The sequence below is a fragment of the Ambystoma mexicanum genome, chromosome 6q (genome assembly GCF_040938575.1).
Source record: "Ambystoma mexicanum isolate Mex_15411 chromosome 6q, UKY_AmexF1_1, whole genome shotgun sequence".
NCBI lineage: Eukaryota > Metazoa > Chordata > Amphibia > Caudata > Ambystomatidae > Ambystoma > Ambystoma mexicanum.
Genome location: NC_090937.1, coordinates 249,109,999 through 249,135,043, shown reverse-complemented (window position 1 = coordinate 249,135,043; position 25,045 = coordinate 249,109,999).

The window sequence follows — 25,045 nt, the reverse complement described above, 5'->3', positions numbered from 1 at the left end:
ATAATATAAACTTAATTTTGAAGAAACAAACTACATGTCCCAGAATCCTAGAGGGACTGAGACCAGGAGGAGGATTCAGATTTAGTAGTCAAGCAATTAGGCCTAACAGTAATTGCAGGAGTCAGGCAATTGAGATTAATGGCTCACACCTGAAGCCAATTGCCAAGCATGTGAGGCATAAGAGGAGGAAGGAGCTGGAGCGGGAGCTGGAAGGCTGGCAGTAGTAGTAGTAGAAGAGAAGCACAAGGCTGTCAATTCACACGCAAGTGGGAGCACAGAAGGGACGTCGGAACGTAGACACAGCAGATTTCACCTGCAAGTTCTGAGAGGGTCCTTTGTATTCAAATCCTGTATTGCTGTGGCTGCACTGAGGAGGATGTGCTTTGAGTAAAGTGTGCCCCATGTGCGTGAGTTTCTGTGATTGCAGAGCCATAACCATGCTAGAGCCCGAGGCAGAAGGCAAGCCGAGGGACTGGGGAGTAAAGAAGACACCCAATCAACGTGGCCGGACCGGAGACACTTGTGCTGGAGAAGGGTGTGTGTCCCAAGTGAGCCTAAAAGAGTAGTAGAAGTCGAGGAAGTCGGGAAAGTGAAGCAACCCGCAACCACAGTGTTCCAGGAGCCGGTGAGTGAACCTCAGCATTCAGGTTCACTCAGCAAGCCTTGCCGGTAACTGTAACCGGCCCTAAAATAACTTGCATATACTTAAAAGCCAGTAAAAGGTGTTTGTTGCTTTAAAACCAGTTTGTAACTATAGAAATGTAGCATGCACACTTATTGTGAAAGTCGCAATGTTCACGTGAGAAGTAAGGAACATTTCATCCATTGTTGAACAGTTGTTCTGTCACTGGAGTGGTCACATGTCCATAATTGAAAAAGGAATGCTTGCCAAAACTATTCTGAATGCTAACATTGACACGTGAATAGAGCATCAAATATGGCTGATACTGTGAACAATATATCCGAACATGACACACCTTTATCAGAGGCAAGATCCGCACCTGTTGGGTCACCTTCCATACAAACTGCAAAGCAAACTCAATCTAAAAGGCAATTTAAGAGAGATCAAAAGACAGAGTTAAGCCATGACTCTTCTGGTCCAAACAATCAAGAACAAATATCAAAGAACAAGAAAAGGCAAACAATTAAAAACAACATTAAAAAGTTCCTTTTTAAATCTTTGAACATTCCTAATGATAATAACATAACCCTGGCAAAATAGAGCACACAAAAAAGGAATCAATCTATCTAAAACAAGATACTGTCATCTTACCAGGCAAAAAGAATAAAGAAGGCAAACAGAATAATAACATTGACCAGGGAATTTGTCAAGCAACTAAAATGGCTATAGGTTCATAGGCCAACACTTTGACTGTAGTAAACGCTCTTGAACCAATCTTCTATGAATGTAAAAAGTATCCACCTTCAATTGGAATAGAAAACGTGACTTTCCAACAGAAAATGATAGACCTAATCAGATCCAAACCAATGGAAGATGGCCCAGATGGAAATAGACTGGCTCAGCCAGAAAAGCGTCAACCTATTGTTGCTAATTGTAAGAAAACTGATTTGCCCCTTAAGACAATGGGCCTCATTACGAGTGCGCCAGTCCGGACTTAAAGTTTCCGGTAAAACCATACCGGCACCATATACCAGACCAGCTAATTCCAACCTTCGATCCCGGAAACACCATCACCTTGAAGCCACCCATGCGGTTGCAACGCACCCTGAATCTGCATCAGCGGAAACAGAGCGACGACCCACCTCGCGCCCCCAGTCACCGGCAATGCGTAACACCGTGCCCATTATGAGTAGCACGGACATGGAAACACCACCCTCAAAATGGCGGAAACACTGTGCCCATCGTGGTGGTACCACCAGCACCGCGGAGATGGCGTTAAACAGTGGCAGGTGAGCCAAATCAGGCCACAGGTGCACAAAATGAGGCCAACTGCACCACATAGGCAACTTCGAGCCTACAAAAGGGCCACACCTAGGCCACCTTCAGACACAACCATGCTTGCAGCCGCATTAGCAGCATTTGGGCTAGCTAACCTACAGGCTGCAGTGCACATTGTGGCAGCAGTGGGGCAGAGGAGGAGGGGGCGGCTGTCTTGATATGGGCAAAATCTTCCTCGGGGCCAGCCCTTTGAGAGCAAAAAATACCCAATCCAGCCCAAAATACAGGTTCTATTGTGCTGAGCAGTGAACTCATGCTAGTGACAAATGACACCTTCAATAAGTTTTAGTATTTATTCTAAACAGTGAATTTCGTTTACATTTTGGGATTCAAGTTAGAGAAGATTACAAAGCACAAAACTTAGAGAAATGCATAATATAGAGAAACATAGAACTTAGAAAAACATAGAGAAACATAGAGAAACACAGTCTTACGCCCCTTCAATCAGCACTGGGAGACCCTGGCCCTCATAAGCTAGCTCAGAGGACAGCGCTGCTGGGTGCCGTCAGAGCTCCAAATACCGGGCACTTGATCTTGCTCGAACCAAGTCCACAGGTCGATCTCCCACCTGAGTCATGTGAGCATGCATGTTTTATAATCTCGTGCTGTCCGTCCATGACGCACAGTTCCAGAACTTTCCCTGTGCAAAATATAGGCTTGCTCATGGAAAAACCCTACTCTGTGAATTTCCACTGTGCTCCTTTTTCTGTGCCCCTCCCTGGAGCCCATCTGCGCGAAAGCTCAGGAATGTCTTATCAGTGCCTTCCCAGAAAAAAGGAAGATTAGCTTAGAGGCCATGCAGGGCTACCGTTAACCCCATCTGAGCAAGCTCTAAAAGGCATGCACTCATAGCTTAGTGTTCATAGCGCTTAAGACTGGCTATCTAAGCGCTACATAGGTGCCATAATGTTCCAAACACTCCAAAATTGTCTGTTAGCTACAGAGCTGGGGCCTTCGCCCTGCCTGTCTATCAACAATGCATAATGTGACCTATCACTCATACTAGGCCTGCATATTCCTTGTAGCTCACTACTGCATAATGGAAGTGCTACTACAGACTACTGTCAGCATTTTGGCACATACTTTGAATACACTATTGGCTTTCAGCGGCTAATGCTGTCATCTAAAGCCCTGATTGGCAAAGTTGCAATTTTGTGTATCACTACATTCCACCCCTATTCAACGTGTGTGCGACAATGCTGACTAATACACATCAATATAGTATTTAGTGCAGTGATAAAGACCTTGGGGCTTTGCAAGAGGTTTAAGCAAACTATCTTCTAGCGGTTAGTCAGCGTGGCATGCAAGGTTAGTAAAAACACTACCTAAACAAAAATGTACACAAAGTGAACAGTGACATATACCCTTGCCAAAACCTGGCCTACACAAAAATACCTACACAAAGTGAACATGGACATTTACTCTAGCCAAAACCTGGCCTACACAAAAATACCTAAATAATTATTGTATAACTGATTGTCAGTTAAAAAGCAGCATGCAGTTAGAATGTCAAGGTAATCCGGTGTAGTCTAATCTACAATGCACTATTGCATTTATGTATGGTTACCAATTCTAAACCTGGCAGCCTTTCACTCTAAGGGCCTACCCTCCCCCTGATCCCAGGGCATTCAGACGTGACTATGGGCTGTGTGACTAGACACTTCCCCCATATATGTGGAACCCAACCAGAAACCATCTAATTTCGTGAACAAGGTGAACCCATGGGCACCAGGTTATCAAAATAAAAACAATTCTACTAATTTGCATTAAAGCTTGGCATGTGTTATTCATGCAATCAAAAGCAAGCGATTTGATCCATATGTTTGCTGGCAACTGTAGCTCTGTGTGCCAGTGTGTGGAGGATGGTCGCCCCCACTCAGAGTGCAAAGCCAACACCTGCTGATTAAACAATGTTTGCCATAAAATGCATCATGTGTATTTAGCAGTCTTGTTGACCTGCCCTATGGCAGAAAAAATGTCTTCATACCTAAAATTCTGCCATCTCCAGTGGTTGCCAATACTTGTAGCAGTGTTGGGCGTATCAATGGGCACCACTAGGTCAGAAGTTCTATAGCAGAGCTGGCATCAGAACCCATAGTGGCTAGCTTATTGTGCACAGCTTCTATGTCACAAGCATATAAAGCTCCTGTTACTCCCCGCTGCTCCTGCAATTAATGAATCTAGCTCCCTAGCTACGCGCACTCTAGTGATGGGCCATAGAAATGGACTCCATTTGTAGCAGCTTGGTAGTACTAAGGAAACATTGCCTCATGATAAATCTATGTCTAAGTGTATCACTCTAATAATAGGGGTGTGCATTACCAGCCTACAATTTAAATGTTGCCTTACTACTGGAAAATCTAACATGTTCACAGTGTCTACCTATTGTAACTTGGAGAATACCCTTCTTCAAGTGGGATATCTACCATATACAATATTAGTTTTAGCTACAAACACCATACTACCATCCGGCAGTGGCTGTTTCATCACACCATTGTGTAAAATGCATTTAGTCAAGTTATAGTCCATAAAATCTTGGCGAGAACACTCGCTGCAGTTCTTGGTCAGAAAAACATCACATTAAACAAATTAAACAAATAGTTGTATCCATTCACTGAAACATTTGGGCCTAGGATTTCATAGACACCAGTCATATCAGTCAGTGACAAAAGATGTCTGACAATGTGCCAGGCCAGTACGCTAGCAATTCCATGTGGATACTCATTTGTAGCGCTTTTCCAAAGAATTATTCCAAATGTCTACAATCAAAAGGTGACTCTTTGCATTAGTGTGCTGGAGACAGCTGTCCCCACAAAAACATGAAACTGGTTGGTTTAACAAAAACCGTGTCACACACTGTGTCATAAAATCAAATATCAAGTCAGTCATGGTTTCATTTACCCGCCTTAAAGCTGGCTGTAAAAGTATCCAGTGTTTCAAAGATTACCATCTCAAATTAGAGCTCACACACTTGGCAGCATTACTTCCAATTAGGGATCTTAACCAACGCACAGCTGACTCTGATGTGCGCACTCATTTTATCTCAAAATAAATTACGCTCCTACTTGCATAATCCTGCTGCCCCAACAATTCATAAATCATTTTCCTGCCTACGTGCAACGTAGAAGTTTTTTTTAAAAAAAAGCAAAGTATCTCTGGTTAAAGCAATTCAGTTGGAAGAGCAAAACCATTTCGTTTTTTCAGATTCATCTCAAAAAGTGCATTTAAAAACCATTTTTCAATGTGTTAGCATTCAAGTGCTGTGTCACACAGCTGTTTGTGGTGCATGATGTTACAGTCCACAACTCATTGTCCACAGTCCTTTAAACAAGAAAGGCAAGACATATCAACCAGGTTATTTCCAGCAACTGAATCATTTGAATGTGCAGCATCAAATATTTGATAACTAGCCAAGTCTGCACCGTGCCAGTTCAGCAAAGGTTATTACTCTGTTGGACACTTTTCGCAGGTTGCAGAACAAATGTCCTCATACGTCATGCATGTTAGCAGCATTGAGTGCGGTGCAGGACACGTTCAATGTTCGCATATTTCATCACGCAGTGACTCGCTTTCTCTGAGAATGCGTCTGCTTGACTGATCAGTGTCACACGCAAATTGCACACATCTACCCCAATCATGGCACGCAACTGTCTTGGTTTTTTGCCTAGGCAAAATACAAACAGAAATGTTAGGATTTCATCAAAAGTACAATGTCATTGTTATTCACATTAGGATGTCATCAAAACTACAATATCAGCGTTATCCACCCCTTCCCTTAACACCACCCCCACCTTCAGAAGTCTCATCAGGTAACTACACACTTTATCATTGCTACTGCAATTATTTGTCACCCTTCTGCATGTTTCTGGGGGCTTATTTACACTCAACCATACGGGGTGTAACTGCCTAATCACAAACTCATTTGTGCAATGCGATCATAGTTGGTCAATGGTACTTCAGACTGATCTGTGATTTTACAAAAGCCATATAATAAGTACCCAGGTCGCACTTCTCAATGGATCAATGCTTTCCTTTGTCACCAGAGCGATCACTAATGCCAGGCGCCAACTTGCTTCCAGGGTCTCATGATCTTGATTTCGGTTGCCCTGCTGGCAATACTCAATTTTTTCAAAGGTAAAGTCTTTCAGTCCAATACCGCCTGCAGTTGCACAAGCAGCTTTGTTTATTTTTTCTCCATACAGCTAGTGTCTTTCAAGCCTCTGGTTTTCCACTTGTCATTTTTTCCCAAAGGGTGTTTGCTGATTTCTCGGGCTACCCCTTTGAGCGCGATAGTCTAAGTCAGTTTCTTTTGTTGCTTCAACAAATCATTCATTCTTGCACTAAGCCGTGAGGCTTCTGGATCATGGCTAATGTGCAGTGTTCATGTTATACTCCAAAGCCTCGCTCTGCATGTTGTTTCTTGCAAAACGGCTACCTTTGTCAGTTTGCTTCCATCTGGAACACCATAATGTCTTTGTCAGTTACTCCAGCCCTGGCAATGTAGCTTGCATTTTTGCCAGCTGTGTATTTTCACTTCTCAAAGCGCCTAGAGGTTTCTTCTCCAGTGCACAGCGCTTTACTTCAGTTCACATCACATGGAGCACTGGGATGCAGCTTGCACAGCAATGTCTCTTCACTTCACATCACATCACATGGTGCATGGGGATGCAGCTTGCACGGCAATGTCTCTTGAAATGGGCAGCTGTCTTTTCTTAGCCCATTCACAGATGCACAGGTTCCCCAAATGTTCGGATGCGATGTGCCCATCTGCCATTCTGCATGCAGCATTTGTTTTCCTTCCAGTGTTGTTACTGGGCAAATTCTTTACTTCTGATCAGCTCTGTTATTGCATGCTGTTAGAAAGCATGCATACATCAGCATGTGTACGGTAGATTGTGCTCTTTTTCATTTCTCACTCACAGCAATTATTGCCTTCAGTTCTGTTTCAGCATTTCTGTCTTTGCACCCCCCTCCTCAGTTTTTGCTCACACTGACGGTGTCTCTCACAGGGGATGGAATGCAGGAATGTCATTGTTTATCTTTCGCGCAGCAAGCTTATCTCTTTGCCTATAACTCTTAAACTGTGGCGGCTTCAATGAAAGGCACTCGTTTCAGACAGTTCATCCAGATTAACTCTTTCCTGCACTGTTCCAGCAACTCAGAAAAGCTCCCATATCTGCCAGCTTCTGTAAACACCATTTCACTAAACAGGAGCGCAGTATTCTGCTTTTTTCTGCCTTCCTCCAACAGTTTTTTTTTTCTTCGCGCACCTCGCCCAAGACAGTGCAAGTTATCTTCAAGGCACAAGCTCTGCACACACAAGAAGACTCTTATTTTCAAAAGAGGCACTTTCTCTTGTCATCAGATTCTACTCCATGTAATTTTGCAAAATGTCAAAGCGTCTTTTAGCCTGTTTTAAACTGATCAATGTCCCATTTAAAAGCATACGTTTTTTTTTTCTTTTTCCTCGTAACCTTGTAGTTTGGCTTCACAAGCTCACTCCAATGCAATGTGCGATCTTTCAAAAGAACCCGCAACCCACTAAATCTTTGTGCTGTCTTATCACACACAGATTTTTCATTCTGTTGTACCATTGCCAGAATATAACCACTTATTTCAGTGCATTTCAAAAATGCCATGTGTAGTGCAGCTCCCTGCACGTTTTTTTTCTCTGCAAGAGCAACCCACACTCTATATTGCTTGTGGGCTGTTATTGTGTCAACAACATTTTTCACCATGTATCACAGTCAACAGGTCACTATTTCCAAAACATACATCACTTATAAGGCAACAGTACAAATCCATGGCATAGCGTGGGAACAGTCAAAAATACTCCAGGGGCAATTTAGAGGCAATTTAGAAAAATATAAATTGTTTTTTCCCCCCAAACCATTGCAAACTGATTCTGCAATTCCAATCAATACACAAAAATCGAAAATGCAAATACCATTCACTCACTTTTCTTTTTTAAGTGAGTCTCTCACCCCTTTTAAGCATGGCACAGCTAAAATGCAATATAACCATTTTAGTGTGTTTCCTTTAAACACAATGCACCACCAGCACATGGAATTTACAGTTGCCAAAAGAAAAACAAACCCTTTAGGCTCTCAGCACAGATGTTACTCTTTCTCCTAAACACGGCTCTTTCCCCACGTTATCTTCAGGAATGTCAACACTTCACAAGCATACATTAAAAAAGCGAACCTTCGCCTCCGTACATTACAGCCCCCCACTCGCTAGCACACTGGGGCTGAGTCAATGGTTGAATTACTATTCACAATTTGCATGTCAAATCCTCGCAACTATTTTCCCTGCCCTCATGACAGAATAGAGTTGAGAACTCCGTCTCACTTTGCATTTCAAATTACAACTTTAAACTGGGGAAACCGCATGATAAAATTCTTTCCTAATTGAACATACATCTTTCTTGACCATTCATCGGAGCGCTTTAAACAAAGCCATTTCCCGCTTGTTTATCGCCTTGTACTCCCTGGCTCCATTCCCAAGCAATAAGTCAGTCACGACTGATTTACTGAAGGGAGTCTTAACCACACAAGCTATCGGCCACGGCAAGCCGACACAACGTTGCTGTCTTTTGAAGTCTCAGAGCTGCAGTGAGACCACCAAGGAAATGCGACAGCCTGCTCCTCACTCTGCACTGTGTTCTCTCACACAATTTGTCATTTCACAGCAAGGCACTGCTCTTCACAAATCCCACCAAGCTGCCACCAAATGTCTTGATATGGGCAAAATCTTCCTCGGGGCCAGCCCTTTGAGAGCAAAAAATACCCAATTCAGCCCAAAATACAGGTTCTATTGTGCTGAGCAGTGAACTCATGCTAGTGACAATTGACACCTTCAATAAGTTTTAGTATTTATTCTAAACAGTGAATTTCGTTTACATTTTGGGATTCAAGTTAGAGAAGATTACAAAGCACAAAACTTAGAGAAATGCATAATATAGAGAAACATAGAGAAACACAGTCTTACGCCCCTTCAATCAGCACTGGGAGACCCTGGCCCTCATAAGCTAGCTGTAACAAGCCCCGCTCAGAGGACAGCGCTGCTGGGTGCCGTCAGAGCTCCAAATACCGGGCACTTGATCTTGCTCGAACCAAGTCCACAGGTCGATCTCCCACCTGAGTCATGTGAGCATGCATGTTTTATAATCTCGTGCTGTCCGTCCATGACGCACAGTTCCAGAACTTTCCCTGTGCAAAATATAGGCTTGCTCATGGAAAAACCCTACTCTGTGAATTTCCACTGTGCCCCTTTTTCTGTGCCCCTCCCTGGAGCCCATCTGCGCGAAAGCTCAGGAATGTCTTATCAGTGCCTTCCCAGAAAAAAGGAAGATTAGCTTAGAGGCCATGCAGGGCTACCGTTAACCCCATCTGAGCAAGCTCTAAAAGGCATGCACTCATAGCTTAGTGTTCATAGCGCTTAAGACTGGCTATCTAAGCGCTACATAGGTGCCATAATGTTCCAAACACTCCAAAATTGTCTATTAGCTACAGAGCTGGGGCCTTCGCCCTGCATGTCTATCAACAATGCATAATGTGACCTATCACTCATACTAGGCCTGCATATTCCTTGTAGCTCACTACTGCATAATGGAAGTGCTACAACAGACTACTGTCAGCATTTTGGCACATACTTTGAATACACTATTGGCTTTCAGCGGCTAATGCTGTCATCTAAAGCCCTGATTGGCAAAGTTGCAATTTTGTGTATCACTACAGCGGTGCAGGTGGCAAATTGTGAACCCGGTACCCATACCAAACATAAATGTGCAGCTGGCACAACCCCGCAGGCAACCTGCAATACCCTGCATCAGTGCCTCACCCTGGAACCTGACCCCAGGACAGATCCACACATTATACCGGCTTGACCATCCATCAATCATGTCCATCGTCACCCTGATCGAGGAGGACATCAGCAGCCGCATTGGCATCCGGACTGCAATCCCCCCCCTGCTGAAGGTTGTCTCGGTACTGCATTTCCTAGGAACTGGAACATATCAGCACACTGTTGGTGAGCTGCACGGGCTGTCACAACCCTGTTTTTCTAGAATACTTGACCAGGTACTGGAGGCGCTGCTGACCCATGGAGCAGAGTACATTGCCCTACCCCATACCCCTGCCCAGGTCATTGCCACCAAGTTGGCCTTCCATGCCATTGCAGGCATGCCAAATTGCATAGGTGCATTAGACTGCACCAACGTTGAGTTGACAGTTCCACAGGCAATGGAGGCGGTGTACCGCAATAGGAAACAATTCCACTCACTGAATGTCCAGATGGTATGCGATGCTGGACAAGTGATCACCCATTGCTGTGCACGTTTCCCTGGGTCAACACATGACTCCATGGTCTTGCGGAATTCGACATTGAATACGTTACATGGAACACTATGCAGGACAAAGCACATGGCTATTGGGTAAGTACAACTGCCAATGCATGACCCCTGTCCAATGCCATAGTCACCGACCACACATGATTTAATGGGCATCGACCTGTGTGCAACAAGTTGTTGCCCAATTCCAATGCACTAATGTGACCATCAATGTCCCCTGCATGGTTTGTCCTCCAAGTATGATCATAAGATGCCCTATATAACAGATTAAAAAATGGCCCATAATTGTACTGCATCTGATTCGGACAGTGAAACTACAAACACTAACATGTGCCCTTGCTTTCACTCCCATGCAGGTGATGCAGGATATGCACTCACACCATGGCTGATGACGCCCATACGAAGGCCGAAGAACAGGCATGAGGAGGCCTACAACATGGCACACATATTTGGATTACTCAAGGTTAGGTTCCGCTGCTTGAGCCGATTTGGAGGCTCATTGCTGTACAGCCCAGTCAAGACGGGGAAAATAGTGGTGGCATGTGCCATGTTGCACAATCTGTACATACGCAGGAAGATTCCACTGCCCCCAGACACAGAGGATGAAGATGATGATGATGACGACGATGGTGAGGATGACGATGGGGTTGGGATGGGTGCATTCCCTGGCAGGGGTACCCAGGATGGACAACATGCACGGGCAGCACTCATACAGAGTTCTTTCTGAGAAACATCACATACACATGATGTCCCGCATGTTTTTATTTTTTTTAAAACAATTTTATAGATTTTACCATAAACAAACACACAACAAAACCTTACTGTGCATGTCACAATATTTCAACATTTTACATATATCATCCTATCCCTTTCCCTCCCCCCAACTCGAGCCTACTCCACTTCGCGATCCGCCTCTACTTCTTCTAGGGGGTTTCTCCTTTCTATGTCCTTGTCTGAGTCCTGGTCGCTTGACCAGTCCTGGGGGGGGGCCCATGTAATGTGGCCACTAAGTGTTTCCAAGCCATCAGGGTTTCCGCTTCTTCCTCCCCTCCTGTAATACCTGCTTCCTGCCATACTGCTGTTTCAGCTTCAGTCCATTTCTGAAGATCTCTCCACCAGACTTCTACCCTTGGTCTGTTACATACCTTCCATCCCATGGCAATTCTACGCTTGGCGAGTATATATGCCAAGTCCTTGAATTTACTCACATGTTTTAATTGGCGTGGCCTATCATACATGCCCACGCTGATTCAATATTTATCTTAATCCCTTTATCATCTAGCCGGCAGGCTATTTCTTCCCAGAACTTTACAATTTCTGGACATGCCCAAAACATATGTGTCATCCCAGCATTTTCTACCCCACATTTGGGGCATGTTTGTCGTTCTGCGCTCTTGAATCTGGCTATTCTCTGGGGAGTCATATATGCTCTGTGGGTTACATATAGCTGTATTTGCTGCAACCTCGCGTTCCTAGATACTTTCTTGTGGTATCCTTGGGCCCTCTCCCACATCCTGTCACTCATGGATTCACCTACATCTTCTTCCCAGTCATGTCTTAATTGGGTCACTTCTTCCCCACTCTGGACATCATTAGCTCATATAGGGCCTCATTACATGGATGGCGGTGGACCAAGGTGCTATTAGCACCTTGGTCCATGCCGGTAAAATACCGGCACCGCCTTGGTGGAAAGGGGAATTACCGCCCTATTCCCTTCCCCCATTGCCCTTCCCCATTCTCATTTTGCCCCATAGGGCTCTATGGGAATGGGGAAGGCACGGTACCGTAATTAGCTCCCTGGTCCCTTTGTGGGTTGGTTTTTACCGCCTGCAAAAAGCAGGCGTTAAATTCCCCAAACCGCAAAGGGACCTCGTAGTAAGGCGGTAAGGGTTTACCAGTACTGGTAAAATACTGGTACCGGTAAACCCTTACCGCCTACCGTGTAATGAGGCCCATAGTCTAGAAATCTCATGCCCTCCTTCTGCTATATCATATATCGTTTCTATAGCTGCGTCAGGTTGCTCTGCTAGTGTTATTTCTGACCATGTCTCTCTGATCCGCCATATCATTCTGTTATATGTAATATACTGCCCCACATGTAACCCTGTTTCCTCCACCAACGCCCCAAACTCCTTTATCTCCCCCTCTTGCCATATGCTCCCACTGTTACGATCCCCACCGGTTCTCAATATCTTTGAATCGTTTTCATTAGTTGCCCTTCTCCTCCTGTCAATGCCCCTAACGGCACTTGCGAAGAACACAGGGTTGGGTTTTCCAAGACCTGACAGGCTTTGCGCCATAACTTCCATCCCAGCACCATCATTTTTGGGCATTCTCTTAGCTCTAATTTGGGCAGCCATGTCACTTCTTTCAGGAAGAATGGGGCACACTCCAGTCTCAATAATCTTGATTCTGAGGTTGGATCTTCTGATAACCACCTGGCCACATATTGTAGTTGACCAGCTAGGTAATAGATCTCATAACTTGGCAGTTTTATACCCCCTTTATCATGCATATTTTGCAGCTTCCAAAGGGCAATTCTATTCCTAGTCCCGTGCCATAGGAATTCCCTGCATATGCTCTGTAGCTTAATGAAGAATCGCCTTGGTATCAGACATGGTATGTTCCCGAAGAAATGTAATAATCTTGGCAACACCACCATCTTCAACAATGCCCCTCTTCCCATCATTGCCAAAGGGAGCTTAGTCCAGAACCTCATGCTATTTTCAATGTTTTTTACCGCTTTCTCAGTGTTATGCTGCTGCTCTACCTCCACCGTGTGATAAATGTCTATCCCCAGGTATCTGAACGTGTTTATCTCCCATGGTATTTGTAAGACTGGTAGTTGATCCCTTGGGACCCCTACATATCTCCCCAACGGGAATATGCATGATTATTTAGGATTCACAGCTATGCCAGACAGTGATGCAAATCGCTCCATCACCTCCAGGATATATTGGAGGTTTTCCTCAGGATATCGTACGTACAGCAACATACTTGCCAACCCTACCGATTTAGGCGGTAGGATACTGCTTTTTAAGCAGTCCTACCGCCTACCGATTTATTGGCACGAAATACCGATTTTTTTGTGTAAAAAAAAAAACTTTTTTTTTAACATTTTTTTTTTTTTGCCCACGCCAGCTCGGGGGAGTCTTTCAAGGACTTCCCTGAGCTGGCGTAGCGGGAGAAGGCGCAGCATGCAGGCTTTTGATGTAAAAGGCGCCCACGGCGGTGGGCTAAATGCGCCCCTCTGCCATGGGTGCCTTTGACAAAAGGCTCCATTAGCCCCCCACCATGCCAGCTCGGGGGAGTCTTTCAAGAACTTCCCCGAGCTGGCGTAGCGGGAGAAGGCACAGCATGCAGGCTTTTGATGTAAAAGGCGCCCATGCCGGTGGGCTAAATGCGCCCCTCCACCGCGGGTGCCTTTGACAAAAGGCGCCATTAGCCCCCCCACCACGCTAGCTTGTGGGAGCCTTTCAAGGGCTCCCCCGAGCTGGCGTAGTGGGAGAAGGCACGGCATGCAGGTGTTTGATGTAAAAGGCGCCCACGGCGTTGGGCTAAGGGTGCCCCTCTACTGCGGGTGCCTTTCACAAAGAGCACCATTAGCCCCCCACCACGCCAACTCGGGCGAGTCTTTCAAGGGCTCCCCCAAGCTGGCGTGGTGGCAGAAGGCGTGGCAGGCACCTCATTGTCATTGAATGCACCCGCGCCGGCGGGCTCATTCAATGACAATGGGCTGCTGACGTGCCCTATTCCTATCATTACCTCCTCGCCTGACTATTTTTGAAACTTTAAGATTCCTACAGATTTTTGGTCACAGAATGTTGGCATGTATGCAGCAACATGTCATCTGCATATAGCAAAACCAGATGCGGTTCTCCTTTTATACTGATCCTTATTACCTCATACTGCTGTCTCAAGTATATTGCCAGGGGCTCCAGTGCTAGGATATACAACATCGAAGACCACAGGCATCCCTGTCTCGTGCCCCTACTAAGTTGCCACCTCTCCGAAATGATTGCTCCCGTCTTGACTCTGGCTAGCGGTGCATTGTACAATAATTTGACCCATTTGAGGTACTGTTACGCTCACCTGGTTCCCACGCGGGCGTCGACCGGAACTGGGCCGCTGTTATCTCCACCAGCGTGACGTGTAGCGCCGAGATGACTGACTGGACTGGCCCGCTCAGCCTAGTTTGTCTGGCTCGCAAGAATATTCTTCTGCAAAGGAGAAGAGGAATTAACCACCCGTGGAATTGAGATCAACCCACCTTCCCCACTCCCGTTGTCTTCCCACAGATCACTCTTGATGTCCCCTCCTTAGTCTCACCTGATGGTTTGGAAGGATGAGCTCTCCATCCTGCGTCGACCGCAGGGGCGCGTTGATGACCAGTTACTTCACTGGCGTAGAGGAATTGGTGAGTTCCAGTATTGACTCTAAAGTCCAATTGTTCATAAGAGTTCAAATGTCTGCTCTTCACTCTGTCCGATTCCTTGCAGGTTGCCGATTAATCCACTCGAAGATTTCCAAATGGCACTCGGTAAGATTCAGGTAAGTCTATTGTGGTTTTCCCCTTAGGGGCCGGGGTACGGCGATGAAGCAGAGTTGACTGTGCCGACCCGAGATGAGGTGAGACCCCCGTGGTAAATCAGGTACGTTTTGTGGGGGGTAACTGGTATTGTCTTTGCTTTTTCCCCTTAGGGGCCGGGGTACGGCGAAGAAGCAGAGTTGACTGCGCCGACCCGAGATGAGGTGAGTACTTCCCGTGGTAAATCAGGTAAGTCCTTGGGGGTAGCTTGTATAGCCTTAGAGAGTCCCCTTGCTCACCTTGCTGTCTTTGTCTCCTTAGGTGTCGGAGGGCGGCCGCGAGATGGAGAGAGTGTGATGGAATGCTGAAGTACCGCCAAGCAGGTGAGTTCAGCGCGGCGCCGTAGGAATGCGAAGCGATGCTTCAAAGACTTCTGTCTTTCAGTTCCATGGCAAAATGGATCAGGATTCAGGTAAGGATTAAAGTTAAAACTCCTGTTCTAACCTTTATCCTTCTTGTCTTCTTGTTTCAGGAGTCCCAGGACTGAAGCGGGCGTGGCTGAAGACTGGAGCTGCTGAAAACACAGTGAGCGTTACGCTGCAGCAAGCAGAATAACGCGAAGCACGTGTGGCTGTCCGGGCGTGGTTTAAATAGCCTTGGAAGAAGATCCAGATAAGTATTCTTCCACAGCCCCGCCCAAGTAACAAAATAGTCCCTTCAGTAAAATAGTCCCTCCTAAGCCTCATTTGGCTTGAGTCTTCATGCAGCATGGTCTGCCTCAGGTGAGTATGCAGCATGGTCTGCTTCAGGTAAGTTATCAATAATGAGCCTGGCGCGCATGGCGCCAGAACTGACTTTATCTTTATGAGCCTGGCGCCGTAGGCGCAAGGACTGTACCCAAACAGCCCCTAACTGGGGCTTTTGGGCATGCTCCAAGTCGCATGATGCCTGCTTCCGGGGCTGTTGGGCCTGGTCTGGTCTTCCGGGGGCAGGCATCATGACAGGTACCCAGGCCTCATCCCATAGTTAGTCAGGGCTGCACTCAGCCAGGGCCATCTGACAGAGTCAAAGGCTTTTATTGCATCAAGCTATACAATCGCAATCTCAGGAGTCTCCTTTGGTGTGCTCTATAACCCGGTGAAGTCATCTAAGGTTGTCGGATATGTTCCTGTGCGGGACATATCCGGTCTGATCAGGATGTATTAGTTTGCTTATGACTCGTTTCATTCTATTTGCCAACACCGCTGTGAGCATTTTGCTATCTTGGTTCACTGCCTGGCTTATTGGGTTTGGGGAGTGGGATGATGATCGCTTCTCTCAGAGATTCTGGTAGCCTCACTTTTTTGAATGCCTCATTTAACATTGCCAGCAGTGGGAGAAGCATCTCATTTCTATCCGATTTGTAAAACTCGCTGGGGAGTCCATCACCCCACGGGGTCTTACTGGTGGGTAGTTGCACTACCACCTCTTCTAGTTCTTCTAGTGTGATTGGGGCGTCTAAATCATCTCGCTCTTCTGCGGTTATTTGTGGGATGCCGAGGTCTTCCAGTGTGTCGATTACCTTCCTGCTATCATTCCCTCCTTCACCCCCATACAATTTTTAATAAAATTTTGTATAAAAGGAACTCTTGATTTACGCCCTCTTGAGTGTCCACTAGTTGCCCATTCTCCCCCGTTATTGCTCTGATCGGTGGTCTGGGGGTCTCATTTTTGTACAACCATGCCAACATCCTCCCCGGTTTGTCTCCACCTGCATGTTGCCTCTCTACGTATTTTTTATAGTTTAGATTACATAGTCTCTCCCAGTGTACTGCACACTCCTGTTGCAGTTGGCTTATAGTTTCAGCTTCCTCTTTGGTGCTGCCTCCCAAGCTCAACTCTGTCTCCAGCTTAGTCTCTGCCTTCTGCAGTTCCCTTAATATACCTCCCTGTAGCCCTTTGGACTTGGCTATAGCTATCCCTCTCACCACCACTTTGAAAGCTTCCCATAGCGTACCAGCCGACTCAACACTCCCAGTATTGTACTCAAAATAGCTTATAATTTCTTCTCTCAGATCCTCCCTAAACATTGTATCCTTAGGTGCCTCAGCTCTCAGTCACCACGTTGGAATCCTGGCCCTTTGGGGTCGGTATTGCCATATCATAACCAATGGCAAGTGGTCCAATAGGACCCTCGCCTTGTATTCTGTCTGCACTATTTCCGCCATTGTCTCCTGTGTGGCAAACATGTAGTCTAGACTAGTGTACAAATTCTGTGGGGCGGAGTAATGTGAATACTGTCTATCTTGTGGGTGGTGTACCCTCCATATATCCTCTAGCCGGAAATCTGTCAACAGAGTCTGTAGGGCCCTAGCAGCGGGGGTAGGTCTGTCTCATTTCTTATCTGACCTATCTACCTTTGGGTCTAATGTACAGTTGAAATTCCCCACCCCAGATCACTGCCCCCCCCAGGTGAGGGCTTATTTTGTTGTATAGGGTCTTGAAGTATGCCACAGTATCCTGATTCGGGGCATACGTGTTTATAATACATATTTCTTTATTTTCCATCAGTCCACGTATTGCCACCATCCTACCATCCGCTTCAACTGTGGACTGTAGTAATTGGAATGGGACATGTGGTGCTACCCAGGTGACCACCCCTCTGGCATAAGCCGAATATGTTGCACCAATGACAGTCCCCTTCCACTTTTTCTGGATCACCTCTAGCTTCTCTTTTGTAAGAGTCTCCTGTATTAGGGCAATATCTATTTTCTGGCTTCTTAGATACATCATGACCTTGTTCCTTTTTAGGTAGTTGTTGAACCCCCTGACATTCCAAGACATTATTTTAAGGTCCTCCATGTTAAAGCCCTGCCCCTCCCCTCCTTTGTATGTCTCCATCCTCTGCCTGAAGCGCCAACGCTCGCGTGTGTAAGCTCGTTCCCCAATCTAAACTACCCCTAACCAATAACACTACAACTCTTCCAACTCCCCTCCCTCCCCCCTCCCTTCCCAACCCCAACTCAATCCCCAACTCCCCATATTCCACCCCCATCCCAACAGATGCCCAGCTCCATCCCTGGATCTCAGGCACCCCCGCATTTAGCCCTTTTCTTGGCTATTAGCCAGTACTCGGGACGCAGCAGGGAGATACCGCCCTACCGGCTCTTCAACTACTCTAATTTCTGGGGTTAGGTTACATACATCCTGTGTCTCCTATATTGAGCTACAGATCACCGCGCATGCACAGCTCATATTTAGCTTGCACATGTCTATATTCCAGTCCACCAGGTGAATGTATAAGTGATAAGTATCCGCATTTTTCCCGACGTGCCTCTTACACCCCCTTTAGGTATCCTTGCTATGGTTTCTCCCACCGCCAACAATAACAAGCATGGCGCCGGGTCACGTATCCTGTCCATCCCGCTCCTGACCGTCCTCAGATTCTGGGCAGCCCTGGGTGTCCAGCCAGCGTGTCGCCTCCTCCGGTGATTCAAAGAAATGCACTTTGCCTTTGTGTAGGACCTTGAGTTTTGCAGGGTACAAAAGCATACATTTAAATCCGGCTGTTCACAATCTTCTTTTCACTGCCACGTAGCTGTAGCGTTGTCTGTGCACCAGAATAGTGTAATCCGGGTAAGCGGTGACTGTCACGGATACCACCCCTACTGCGTCTATCTTAGATTCCAGTGCCGCCTTCAGATCCGCCATCACAGTCTCCCATCATGTCCCGCATGTTATTGCACAACATTGAATCATCTGAATGCACATGAAATAAAGGATGGCCATTCGTCATTTGCATTTTCAAAATAGTTTATTCACAACAAAACAGGGGTGTGGGGAATTGGATGGAATAGAAGTACACCCGTGCCCACCCACCTCCCCAACGTGCCCACCCCCCCACCAGCACCCAACTGACTAACCCCACTAAGGACCACCCCCACTTCCCCAACGTAAACACCACCCAACCAGGCCCCAACCGAATAACCCCACTAAGGACCAGCCCCATCTCCCCAATGTACCCACCCCCATACAACATCCACATCCCAATTGTGCGGACGACAGTCCAATATTCGTCGCCCTATTTGCTCCCACGCTTGTGGGCGTATGAGTTCTTCCCGGAGGGTCTGGTCAGCCGGGAGGACCGCCTCCGGGGCTGCTTGCCACTGAACTTGAGGGGGTGCTGCTTGTAGATGGCACTGGTGGTGTTGCAGCTGGCACATTGCCCATGAATGCCTGTTGGGCCACTTGCATAGACTCCGCTATGGTCGACATAACATTGTTCCCCTCCCTCACCCGCCGTGACAGGACCATGTTAGTGGTTGCGAATCTGCCTATTGCCCGAGACAGCCTACGCACAGAGGTGGCAGTGCTCTCTACTAGCTGCATGAGGATGGCCTGGTGTTGCTCAATGTGCAGTAGGCAGGCGCTGAGTTCAGTGATTGAGGGTGTGGGTGAGCGCATCGGGCTGTGGAGTCCTGTCGGACTGAATACTATATCCTGTAGGGGAGTGATGTCCCCCGTCATCCTGATCCTGTGGTGCATCAGTACACTGTACAACCGGTGCACTATTGCCGCTACATGAATCCTCCTCAGTGGTTCTTGGACGGGCACTGATGGGTGCGGCAGATGTGGCTGCAGATATTGTATCTGTGGCAACATGCTGCCCTGGGGTGGGGGCGGGGATGGGGGTGTCTGTAGCCACCATTAGCGGTGCCGATGGTTGTGCTGCAGAGGTGCTGGCAGTGGCATCCTGCAACAGACGGGTACGTTGGCTCTGTACGGTGGTACGTGGTGTGGCCTGTTGTGCTGAATCACTGTCGCTTGATATTCCTGTGGAGAGATGCAGGGCATGCTGTTAGTTGTGTGGCAGGTTGTGGATGGGTCCATCACATGCAACGCAGTCCTCGTACTTTGTCCACTTGCATGTACACACATTTGACAGGTGATGCACTCAGGTGTGTGTATCTCAGCTTGCACTCAGTTACACGCTGTCTGCCTGTCCTGGGGGCATGTCTCATGTGCGTGTCAGGTGTGGTGTGGGTCATTGGTGGATGCGTTTGGTCACTCTGGGCCTGGCCGGGTGGGGCACATTCACACTCATGGCTTTCAACTCTGTGTATTTACCAGCATTGCCAGGTGGGCTGACTCCAACCTCTGAATCCCCTACGCCCTGGATCCCTTTGAGGTGCAGGACACTAGTGCACCTCTCCTCTCATGTCTGGAGCTTCAGGGATGGTGCAGGCCCTCTGCCTGTGCTGATGCTGTGTTTGCTGTGTGCTGCCATAAGGTTGCGCACTCGCAGCCGGAGATCGTCCCACCGCTTGTGGCAGTCTTTGACTTTGTGCGCAGTCACACCTACTGCAGTGCATTCTGTGCTGCTGCCGCCCAGATCTCCTTGCGCCACTGCTGAGTGCTGCACCTTTGGTCGGCACTAAACAGCATAGGGTGTTGTCTACTATGTGCTCCACCAGCACTGTCAATTAATTCTCACTGATGCGTGGCTTCCGCTGGCGGGTGGCTGGGATGTGCAATGCCATCCTCCTTGTGCTGTGTTGCAAGTCCCAATAGAGCTAGGCCCTTGCAGAGGATGGCAGTGGATTGTGGTTTAAATAATGGCCGCCGCTCTCCTTCCGGTTTTTCGCGATCACAGTGTTTCCGGGTCCGGTATTTCCGTATTCGTGAGGGCGGAGACAAATATGGGTGTACCGCTGCCATGTTTTGTGGTACATCGGTGCCTGTGGGCATTTCTGCGATCGTCTGGTGCGTGTGACTGACAACCCGTAATCACCCCTTGTTTCCGTATGCTTGCGGGCGCGGTAACGGTGTCGCCGCCATCACAGAAACAACGTTTCAAGACCAGCGCGCTCGTAATGAGGCCAAATGTCTCCAATAGATTTGATCAGTTCAGCATTAATAATAAAAGATCAAAACACACCTTCGACATTGCATGTGTTTCACAATTTGTCAACACCACAAAGAAGAAGTAATGCTGATGGTGTATATCAAGAAGAACGGAATCAAATAAATGCAAAGGAAAATATACCCATGTTTGCTGATTTAGCCCCTTTTGCGATTCCGAGACAGTGGCTACATCAATTTAAAAGACATAGGTTATTCAAAGCTCTCAATAGGAGTAGTATTCTATTGATTACGAAAAAGGTCCCAGACCTTTATCTCTTTTTGTCCAATGATATTGAATGGGTTCGCTTTCCCAATGTGAATTATCTCTATATAGTTGAACTGGGTTTGAAATCTAAAATAGGAGTTGAGGCTCTGCTATCTCATATTGATGCACTTCGAGTACTAGGGCTTGATGTTTCCGCCACCTCTATTGACAATTGGAAAACACCCCAGATACAATTTACCGAAAGAAAGCGAGGCAAAGCAAATAAGTCATCTAAATATAACATCCTTTCAAGTCAAGAGCCAAGATCGACCCCTTCAGACTTGGATAGAAAAGAGATTTCACTAGAAACAAAATCAGTGATGTGGGAAATGATCCCAGAAATAAAGAGCTTTGTATATGAAAAAATGAAAGAAAATAAGGAATTACTTTAGGAGTAAGTGACCTCAGGATTCTGGGTTGGAATACGCATGGTTACGATTCTTTCAGATTGCAATCTGTTAAAGAAGAAATATTTGGCTTTTATGATCTTATAATTTTTCAAGAAACCTGGCTAACCAAAGGATTAATGATAGATGGTTTTAGTACCATAGAAGAACTACCTATCTGAGACAACCCCTTGGTTGAACTGCTGATGGCCTAATGATATCTAAAATGTTGCTTTGCTCCGAAGATCACTCATATGGCATTATTGTCATACATATTTACTGGAACCCTGCAAGTTCACATTTAATCAATTTCCTGAATTCACTATCTGCCTTACTTTTGAAAATTAAAAATCAATATGAGGGTGCAGGCATTTAAATATTGGGCGATCTGAAAGCCCAATGCACAACTCTTAATGGAAATGGTGAATCTATTCCTCACAAAGAACACTCGATAAATGGAAAACGATGGTTGAAATTTCTACAGAACGGGGATTTAAAAATGGTCAGTGGAAACATAAAAGGAGATGTGCCTGCGCTCCCTACGTGGTCACGCAGGAAAAGTCATTCCATTCTGGACTATCTTTTACTTTCTCCCGACTTGTTTAATTGCTGCACACACTTCGACATTTTGAATCATGGCACCAGTGAGCATAACCAACTTTCAGCGACCTTAAGATGAATGGTTGAATTTAATGCTAAGAAATATAAAACAAACGTATTAATACGTAATAGTAAAAATAGAATTAAGAAATTTAAACACAATGTTAAAACTCTAAATAATAAATTAGAAAAAGACTATGATCAAAAAGGGAATCATTTTGTAAATAAAATCAGTAGCCCAAATAGTTTTATAGACTTTTTTTGGGAAATAGATAAGCCTGTTACCATCAGACCTTGTGGTTCTAAAAAATGCACTCATGCCTTCGATAAAATATAATGGCAAAAGAAGAAAGATCTGTGAAAAGCCATTCTAATTTAAAACACACTAAAATGTCCCAACTAAAAAGAAAGCATGAAGTGAAAGCCCTTAGTAACACTTATAGGAATTGGTCAAGAGGTCACAGACATTTACGTCTTCAAAAAGACGGTGAAATATAGTTAAGCATTGTCATTTTCAAAAATACTGGACATTTCTGGAAAATTATAAATAATTTGCAACAACCTCAATCTCAATTACAAAGTAATGTTATCACCAATGACACCTGATGTACTTACTTTAGCGAGACCTTCAAGCAACAAACTGGACCTCTATAATTACAAAGCCCAAATAAGAGTGGAATCTATGTTATGACAAGGATCTAATTAAAGACCTAATCAAGACGTCCTCTGCCTCACAAGCTCCTGGCCCCAGCGGCTTAAAAAACTCCATCACAAAGCAAATAGTACTCTATGGTCAAACATTTTAACTGCAGTCATAAAAGAACCTCTCAGAACTCAGCTATTTCTGGAGTCCTTGAGGACTGCTGTAATCATACCTGTACACATGAAGAGTGATCGGGAAGATCCAGTTAATTATCGCATGATCGCCATACTTGATGTGGACGGAAACATTTTCACCTGTGAGAAATTTAGAAGAATGCATTGATCAGGCCAAGATACCAAGAAAATTCCAAACTGGTTTCCGTAAGGGACTCTCTACCTCCCTCAACAGAGTAATTATATCAGTGATTCCCAGCCAAACCTATAAAAAAAACAAGGACACCCGTTATATGGAGCTTGGCTTGACTTATCAAGAGCGTTTGGTAGCATCAATAGAAATAATTTATGGGCAAAACTTGACATGTGGGGCATTCCTAAAAGCATGCTGGCAATTCTAATGAGTCTCTATCAAAATACCACCATATGCATAAGATTAAACATGGAAGGAGACTTGTCTGACGAGATATCTACAGATAGAGGTGTCAGGCAGGGATGTATTTTAAATGCCTGTCTCTTCAACCTCTATCTGGCAGACCTCAATGACATGCTAATTCCCTTCTCTTTAGGAAGTCCTAAAGTTGGTTCCCAATCACTCCAGTGGATCGCTTACGCAGACCAACTACAGAAAGAGCAGAAATTCATCAACTATTTTGGAAGATACATCTAAAGCAGTTTTTTTAAGACAAATATTACGACAGAGAGAAAAATAATAGTGGTTTAAAGAACCCTTCCAGTTTTTGCCCTCACTCTTCAAGCCTGACACCAGAAGCAATAGTGTTTGAAAAACGGGTTTTATCAGAACTAAAGCTATTAGAGAAGAATAATAGCAATACCCAATTTCTTCAAAACTTAACACAGGGTGAACGTCAAGCTCTTCAGCAATTAAAGAACAATGAGCTAATTGTAGTGAGAAAGGCAGATAAAGGCAGAGCGATAGTGCTACTGTTCCGAGATTTTTATATCTCTTAATGTACAAGACAATTAGAGGACGCATCGTTCTATAAAAAAATACAAGAAGATCCAACACCACGCTTAAAATCAAATATAGAAGAAAAGATAAGGAAAGCTTTGGAAAGAGGTTGGATTTGTAAACAAGAGCATGAATTCCTACTGTCTAAAAAAACAGCCATACCCAAGTTGTACATCTTGCCTAAAATTCATAAGTCACTATCTAATCCACCAGGCCGTCCGATTGTGTCTGGTCTAGGATCTCTGCTCAAACCGCTGTCAAAATAAGCGGACAAATATTTAAAACCTTTTGTACTTGAAATGTATTCGTATATACAAGATAACACAGAAGTCATAACCCTGATTGAAAATTATCTTTTTGACAGTAAACAACAAATGCTAGTGGGCCTTGACATAATATCTCTAGACACGTGTATTCCTCAAGATTTAACTCTTGAAGTCTTAGAGGAAGTACTCCTGACTAAAAGAATAAAAAGAGATTGTACAAATAGTTTCATATTATGGTGCGCGGCAATGTCCCTAAAAGAAAACTATTTTAGTTTTAATCCCCAACTGTTTCAACAAATACATGGTACGGCGATGGGGTCATCTGTGGCCCCATCAGCTGCAAACCTGTTTGTCGAATTTTTTGAAAAAAGTGTGATCTATAACCCTACCAATCCATTTCTACCCAATGTTCAGATTTGGAGGCGTTTTATAGATGACATTTTGATAATATGGGATGGAGATTTAGCTAAACTTGACGAATTCAAAAATTGTCTTAATGCATAGAACCAATTTCTAAAATTTACAGCAACAACGAACACAGTTAAATCAATTTTCTTGATATCACAATCTGGGCGGACACCGCTGATAACACATTGAAAGTTAAACCGTACCATAAAACAACTGATCGGAATTCCCTTTTGCAGTTTAACAGCTGCCATCCGAGTCATATCAGAGAAAACTTACCAGTGGGACAATTTTTGCGACTTAAGCGAAATAGTTCCAAGACGACAATATTTGAACAAGAAGCATCAGTTTTGAGTTCTAAACTGAGAACAAGAGGGTACCCTGAAAAAATTGTAATGAGAGCTTGCAATCGAGCAAAGAATAACAATAGGGAAGGCCTATTAGAGTATCGTACGAAATCAAAAGACAATAATCAAATTGTGTTTGTTAGCACATTCAATACACTCTCTAATAAAGTTAATGCCATTATTAGATGGAATTGGCATATACTAAGCTCTGGGGAGTGCCCGATCACCAGACCATTATGTGCGTTTAAAAGAGGACCCAACATAAA